This window comes from Alexandromys fortis, unplaced genomic scaffold (assembly GCF_014885135.2).
Source record: "Alexandromys fortis isolate MF-2015 unplaced genomic scaffold, M_Fortis_MF-2015_v1.1 scaffold_5, whole genome shotgun sequence".
NCBI lineage: Eukaryota > Metazoa > Chordata > Mammalia > Rodentia > Cricetidae > Alexandromys > Alexandromys fortis.
Genome location: NW_026067924.1, coordinates 22,602,178 through 22,607,987, shown reverse-complemented (window position 1 = coordinate 22,607,987; position 5,810 = coordinate 22,602,178). Strand labels below are relative to the sequence as shown.

At 38.5% G+C, this 5,810-nt stretch overlaps 1 long non-coding RNA gene across 1 annotated transcript in view; it reads left to right on the top strand.

Moving 5' to 3' along the window:
- The first annotated feature begins 349 nt into the window (after window positions 1-349).
- Window positions 350-5,810, top strand: part of LOC126501872 (uncharacterized) — a 35,048-nt gene continuing 29,587 nt past the window's right edge. The window contains exon 1 of the long non-coding RNA XR_007591813.1: window positions 350-400. This is a non-coding gene — a long non-coding RNA (uncharacterized lncRNA). The remainder of the gene's footprint in view (window positions 401-5,810) is intronic.

Here is a 5,810-nt window from a genome sequence, read left to right as displayed (position 1 = left end):
GGCAGTTAGGTTTCCAGGCTACCTCATGAAATCTACTTAATGAATAACATAGAATAAAAACTGTAAAGAGTAATGATATTGTAATGCTAGAAGTCAAGTCATAATGGCGGGGCTAATTAACTTTAATATATTTTCTGTGCCTTATAGCTTGAGGAAATCTAGCACACTATGAGAGTGAAGAGCTCACCCTGGGGTCAGAACATCTGGTTTAAATATTAACTCAACAGTTTACTGTCTGTGTAACTATGGGGCAAGGTATGACTCACTAAGCCCCGGTTTATGCAACCATAAAACAGAGGTTAAGAAACCTCATAGGGTTGATGTAAGGGTTAGGTGACAACAGAGCACTGTCAGTGTGGAACTTGACACCCACAAGAACCCCAGTATACCACTGTCTCAGGTACTGTGGAGAGCTGCTACCGAGTGAGGCCTTCTTACTGGTTTTCTTTCTAAATGTTATTCTGTACCCACACTTACAGTTTTACATATAAACAAGAATACAGTACAGACTAAACTCCACATATGAGGAAGAATGCATGTTTTTTTTTCCCCTGAGATTGTGTGACAGTGCTTAATATAATCAATCTAAGTCCATCTATTCTCCTGCAGATTTCATATTTCCTTCATAAGGAACTAATAGTCCATTTATAGGGGTACCACAGTTCCATTATCTATCCATTTGTTGATGCACATATAGGTTAGTTCTATTTTTTTCAATTGTAAACAGAGGAGCAAGAAACATGTATGTGCGAATAACTCTATGGTAGGATATGAAGTTCTCCAGGTGTATATATTCTCAGGGGTGGAATACATGATCACTTGGCATTGTTTTATGTTTTGCAGGACTATCCAAACTGATTTCCATAATGACTGTATTAATTTGCACCCTTGCCGGCAGTGAAACACGGTTCCTATCTTCTTACATCCCATCCAATATTTGTTGTCAGATTTTCTCCTCCTCCCTCTTCTTCCTCTTTCTCCTCTTCCTCCTTTCTTCCCCCTCTTCTTCTTCCTTCCTCCTCCTCCTCCTCCTCCTCTTTTTTTTTTGAGACAGGGTTTCTCTGTGCAGTTCTGACTGTCCCAGTATTTTCTCTCTAGACAAGTTTGGCCTCATACTCACAGAGATACCCCTGCCTCTGCCTCCTGGGTGCTTGAAATAAAGGCATATATCACCACCACTCAGCTCAGACTTTTTTTATACTGCTTTTTTTTTCCTTTTTAAAATATTGATGGGCTATACCTTTTTCTCTGTTCCCTTCCCTTTCTCTTCCCTCCCTTCAACTCTCTCCCATGGTCCCCATGATCCCGATTTACTCAGGAGATCTTGTCTTTTTCTACTTCCCATGTAGATTAGATCCATGTATATCTCTCTTAGGATCCTCATTGTTGTCTAGGTTCTCTGGCATTGTGATTTGTAGGCTGGTTTTCTTTGCTTTAGGTTTAAAAACCACTTATGAGTGAGTATATATAATAATTGTTTTTCTGGGTCTGGGTTACCTCACTCAATATGATGTTTTCTAGCTCCATCCATCTGTTTGCAAATTTCAAGATGTTGTTTTTTTTTCTGCTTTGTAGTACTCCATTGAGTAAATGTACCACATTTTCCTAATCCATTCTTTGGTCAAGGGGCATTTAGGTTGATTTCAGGTTCTGGCTATGACAAACAAAGCTGCTACAAAGATAGTTGAGCATATATCCTTGTGGTACGATTGAGCATCCTTTGGATATATACCAAAAAGTGGCATTGCTGGATCTTGAGGAAGGTTGTTTTCTAATTTTCTGAGAAATCACTACACTGATATCCAAAGGGGCTGTACCAGCTTGTACTCCCACCAGCAATGCAGGAGTGTTCCCTTTAGCCCACAACCTCTCCAGCCTTAAGTTGATATCAGTGTTTTTGGTCTTGGCCATTCTTACAGAATCTCAGAGTTATTTTGATTTGCGCTTCTTTGATGACTAAGGATGTTGAACAGCTCAGATTTCTTAATGATAGTTGTGCTGAATGGGCTTGGTGACGAGGGATGTTGAAGACGTTCTAAAATAGTTATTGACCATGTGCATCGAGACCTAGTTCTGCTGGCCAAGATGCTGATAGAAATTTCAAAGTGCAGTTCTCCACTCGGATCTTAAATCTACTTGAGCTCCACACTCTCTGTGGCTACTTTACTCAATTGGATCCCAGATTTCCTATTTCAGGAATTTCATCATCAGATGGTTTGTAATTTTCTTCAACACCATGTTGTTATTTCTATATTGGAATGTCTCTGAAGGTTTAATGAATAAAATGGGCTTTACTGGCTGGAGAGCTGCTGAGCTGCTGAAGACCCTTCCCACAAATGTGGCTTTACTCATCTCTCTCTGGACTCACAGCAAATTCCTCAGAACGCTGCTCTGACAACTTAATCTAAACATAAAAAAAAATAAAACAAACTCTAATCATGGCATGGCTTTTAAAGTGAAGTTCAATAAATAAATTTAATCTAAAATTAAGAAATGGGGGTTAAGAGACAGAAAGTGGTAGTAGAAAAACCCAAAAACAAGAGGAAAAGATGTTATCTTCCATAAAACAAGTCAAAGTAAGGCATCGCTCTGCTTTATGGCAGTCTTGTCAGTACTTAACACTTTTCTTTTGCTTTAGTAGTTTGATTTCTTTTACATTTTTTGATTCATAGCCTATTCTGTGAAAGATTTTGTTGGTATGTTAATGTGGGGTTCCAAACATGAAGTTTCTGTCACTCACTTGATCCATTAGTGACACTTGATGCCTCTGCCCCAAATTCACCAGGCAGGACTATCCTAACTGTACTCCAAGGGACTCCAGCTTTCTATTGCTTTCATTGCTGCATTTCTACGTGTTAACAGCTTGGCAAATGTAGGCTCCGGGAAAGACCTGGTGCTCTGGAATGCATCAGCTTCATGTGACCTGGTTTTCCTGACATGGTGGCAACCTTGTCCACTCAGGACCCAGCTGTCCTGCCCTGCCTTTTCAATGTGCTTCTACTCCACACCATACATAGAAATGATGCCGAGGACATTGGGACACTGCAGTCTACTTTGCTTGCACTTTAACTCCTGTGGAACTCATGGAAGGTTAGAATATACACATCACTGCTATTTTCAAGACTCGTCTGACTTTTTGATGTCTTGGTAGTTCTGCATTTCACTAGCTCATTCACACTGATTGCTGATGTATGTATGGGTAGCAAAAGATAGTTTTAGAAACTCTTCCTTCCATTGCTGGAACTAACAACTGCTTTTCCACAAAAACTACAAATAAAGATAGGCTTTACAATGAATCATGCCTTGAGCTATTTTTTTTGGGGGGGGGAGGTTAACAATATATTAGTGTCTAAATCAGGATTTTCATTTGTGGGTAGCCTTTTGGCAAAACACGTGCATTTTTCACTAACATATATGGTCAATTACTGAGTTTTTACTGCATGTTAAATTGTTTCAGTATACAATACTTAGTTCCAAAGACATGTGGCAATCATCCAGTATATCATTTTTTTTCTTTTTAGCTTAATAAAGATGCAAACAAGTGAAATCTCACAGGAGGGAAATGGACAGTTTGGCATGGTTTTCCTAGGACAACTGCAAATACAATGTTTTAGTGTTCAGAAATTACCCCCTGCGATGCGAACACGTCCAAATGTTCTTTAGGCCAAGTCTATTCTCGAATTAGTGAGCAGCTCTCAGGAAAAAAAAAAAAACCATGTAAACCCAACATATGCATACAGTTGTTGTGGATAAGAAGGAAAGTTTAGGCTCAATTAAAGTTGTGAAAATTTCATCTCTCTTTTCACTACACTGTTCAAGCAATGTACTGCCTGAGGTACGACAAATTGTAAAGAGACTGTGTGTAGAATTCTACCTAAACATCTAGACAAATGTTGGCGATCAAAGAAGCTGTCTAGAACAATTGTGCATATGTTCTAGTGACCACAAAAATCCCTGTTTCTCTAACCATCTTTTAAAAATATTATTGTTTTTGCTGTTTTTTTCTTTGAGCTATATATTTTTTTCCACGTCCATTTCTTCTTCTCCTCTCCCATTCTACCCTCTCCCATGGTCCCCATGCTCCCAATTTACTCAGGAGATCTTGTCTTTTTCTATGTCCCATGTAGATTAGATCCATGTATGTCTGTCTCTCTTAGGGTCCTCATTGTTGGCTAGGTTCTCTAGAATTATGAATCATAGGCTTGTTTTTCTTTGCTTTATAGTCATAAAATTACGTCTATTATTATGAGTGAGCACATCTGGGTCTGGGTTACTTCACTCAGTATGGTGTTTTCTAGATCCATCCATTTGCCCACAAATTTCCCGATGTCATTATTTTTTTCTGTTGTGTAGTACCCATTGTGTAAATGTACCACATTTTCCTTATTCATTCTTTGTTCAAGGGGCATTTAGGTTGTTTCCAGGTTCTGGCTATGACAATGCTGCTATGAGCATATGTCCTAGTGGTATGATTGAAAATCCTTTGGGTATATATCCAAGAGTAGTATTGCTGGGTCTTGAGGTAAGTTGTTTCCTAATTTTATGAGAAATTGCTATACTGATATCCAAAGTGGCTATACTAATTTGTACTCCCTCCAGTAATGAAGGAGTGTTCCCTTTACTCCACAACCTCTCCAGCATAAGTTGTCATCGGCGTTCTTGATCTTGGCCATTCTTACAGATGTAAGATGGAATCTCAGAGTTGTTTTGGTTTGCATTTCTCTGAAGACTAAGGATGTTGAACATTTCCTTAGGTGTCTTCCAGTCAATTTAGATTCCTCTGTTGAGAGTTCTCTGTTTATCTCTGTACCTCATTTTTTTATTGGATTATTTGTTCTTTTGTTGTCCAATTTCTTGAGTTATTTGTATATTTTGGAAATAAGCCCTCTGTCTGATGTGGGGTTGGTAAAGATCTTTTCCCATTCTGTAGGCTGCTGTTTTTTCATGTGGACCAAGTCCTTTGCTTTACAGAAGCTTTTCAGTTTCAGGAGGTCCCATTTATTAATTGTTTCTCTCAGTGTCTGTTCTGCTGGAGTTATATTTAGTAAGTAGTCTCCTGTGTCAATGTACTCAATTGTACTTCCCACTTTTTCTGCTACAAGGTTCAGTGTGGTTGGCTTTATGTGAGGTCGTTGATCCTTTTGGACTTGAGTTTTGTGCATGGTGATAGGTATGGATTTATATTCATTCCTCTACATGTTGATATCCAGTTATGCCAGCACCTTTTGGTGAATATGCTTTCATTTTTCATTTTTTACTTTTTGCTTTTTTGTCAAAGATCAGGAGTTTGTAGGTGTGTGAATTGAAATCTGGGTCTTTGACTCGGTTCCATTGGTCCTCCTGTCGGGTTTTATGCTAATATTAAGCTGTTTTCAGTACAGTAGCTTTGTAGCAGAGTTTGAAGTCAGGGATGGTGATGCCTTAAAAAAATTCCTTTATTGTACATGATTGTTTTGGCTATCCTGGGTTTTTGCTTTTCCATATGAAATTGAGTATTGTCCTTTTGAGGGCTGTGAAGAATTTTTCTGGGATTTTGATGGGCTTTTAGTAAGACTGTCTTTTTTTTTTTTTACTATGTTAATTCTACCTATCCAAGAACAAGGAAGATCTTTCCACTGTCTGGTGTCTTCTTCAATTTCCTTCTTCAAAAATTTAAAGTTCTTATAATATAGGTCTTCCAGTTGTTTGGTTAAAGTTACTTCAAGATATTTTTTTAAATATAATTTTTTATTGAAAAAAAAAGATTTCCGCCTCCTCCCCGCCTCCCATTTCCCTCCCCGTCTCCCTTTTCCCCCCTCCTCCCTCTCCTC